Raw genomic sequence first — 2,215 nt, forward strand, 5'->3', positions numbered from 1 at the left:
CCTTTCTCCTTACATTTAGACTCTCTTCTCTCAAATCAATTTTTGAAACAGGTATCAAATTGACCTTCCTGATGAAGAGGTCAACTATGCCACTTTCAAGTTGTATTGGCTTCCTTTTGCATCCAGGACAATATACAAAGCCCTCTGTTTCATATTTAAAGCCTTTTCTAATCTGATTCCTAACTATAGTGTTTTCTAGCATATTACAAATTACTTCTCACAACTCACAACTTGGAACATTTACTCTGACTATCCCCCAGGTCTGGAATGCTCTCCATCTTCATAGCCACCTCTTGATTTGCCTGGCTTCCTTTAAGTCTCAGCTAAAATCCTACTTGCTACAGGAAGTCTTTTCCAGTTCCCCTTTATGCTAGTTCCTTCTCTCTGTTGATTATATTCAATCTATCCAGTATGTATCCCCTTCTCACATAGTTTTTTGCATTTGTCTCTTTCATTAGACTGTGCATTCCTTATGAGCTGAGATTGACTATTGCCTTTCTTTGTATGCATAGTCCTTGGTACAATGCCTGGCACATATTAGGTGTTAGTAAATGCTTTTTGGCTGGATGCCTGCCTCTCCCATTCTGAGCTCCAGCCAAACTGTCCTACATGCGGTTCCCCAAACAAGAAATTCAAACTTCTATTTCCTCATCTTTTCATAGGCTATTCCCCATTTCTAGAATATTCTCCATATTAACCTCTGCCTCTTGGAATCCATAGTCTGGTACTGTGTACAACCAGTAGCTGCATTCCACTACACTTCTTCAAAATAAGATGCCTTCCCTAATACTAGAAGTTCTTAATGCCTCTTTGCTCCACAACTATTTGTATTTATTTTGCATATATTCTGTATTTACTTCTCAGTGAATGTTTTATTCCCCCAGTAGAATAGAAATTCTTTAAGAGAAAGAACTAGGTCTCACTTTTTGTTTGCACCCATAGCATTTAGCACAGCTGCTGGGACATTGTAAGTATTTAGTAAAATGTTTGTTGATAGAGCAAAAGTCCGAGTTTTTTGCATGCTTATTACCCTTCTGGCTCCATCATTTCCCATTTTCCACAGCTCTGGGCACCTGATGCCTTTCTCAATCTTCTTTCCCTTTTGTTCTCTTTCCATTCTTTCCTTCCTTGATGGGCATTCTTCTGTCCTATAGGCCTGTGGAATTCTTAATGAGAACCATGAAGGAAGAGTCTCTTCTTTCACCCAAGGAGAAAGAAGAAAAATATATTATGTGTGTTTATATGTATATAACACATATACGTATACACAGACATACATATGTATGTATGTGTGTGTGTAGCTAGTCTTTCAAATCAGCTACTTCCTGGAGATCTGTTACTTAGTGTAATATGTCTTCCCATACACTATTGAACCTTTTCCTCCCTACCTTTGAAGAAATGTGAGGCTAAATGGTAGGGGTTATATGCTTCATTCCCACTTCTCCTCTCTGTTTCTCTCTTTCTGCCTTTCTGTGACTAAATGGGTAGAATTTGTTGAGCCCACACAGGGTTATATAAGCAGCATAAGTAGCTGGGGAGGAAGATGTGAATGATATTCCTAATAATAATTGACAAGAACACAGCTGGAAGATGAACAAATTTAGGAAGGCATTTTCATGAGTAATTTCTTACTATGTAGCCTTAAAATAACCTAGGTAGGGCATTCATTATTATGATAATTATTTTATAGATGAGAAAGGTAAGGACCACAGTGGCTAAAATACATGAAACAACCAGATGGCATATTGGGTAGAGTAGGAATCCGTGCTCAGACATTCCCTGTGTGACTCTGGGAAACTCATTTAACATCTTAGTCTCAATTTTCTCCTCTGTAAGATGAAGATAATGATAGCACTAATTTCACAGGGTTTTGATGACTATCAAAGCAAATGAGTTGATAAATATATAAAAATGTTTGTGCAAACCTTAAAAAGTTTTATACATGGTAGCTATTTGTTATTATTGCAATTATTACTATTTGTCATGTAGAAGTAGGAGGGGGAACTGGCATTAGATAAAGCATTTCGAACATGAAAAAACTATTCTGTATCACTATAACTTCTCAATCTTGAGTATTGGAATCTCCTTGGACAGGTTAATTTCCTGAATGTAAATTACCCATGTTTATCTCTCTTCACTCTCCCATCCCTACTGCATTTCACCTGTGTCTTCTTTCATGGTTTTCCCTTCAAGAAAGAGAAAGAAAGGTAAGAGG

This window comes from Trichosurus vulpecula, chromosome 2 (assembly GCF_011100635.1).
Source record: "Trichosurus vulpecula isolate mTriVul1 chromosome 2, mTriVul1.pri, whole genome shotgun sequence".
Classification (NCBI taxonomy): Eukaryota; Metazoa; Chordata; class Mammalia; order Diprotodontia; family Phalangeridae; genus Trichosurus; species Trichosurus vulpecula.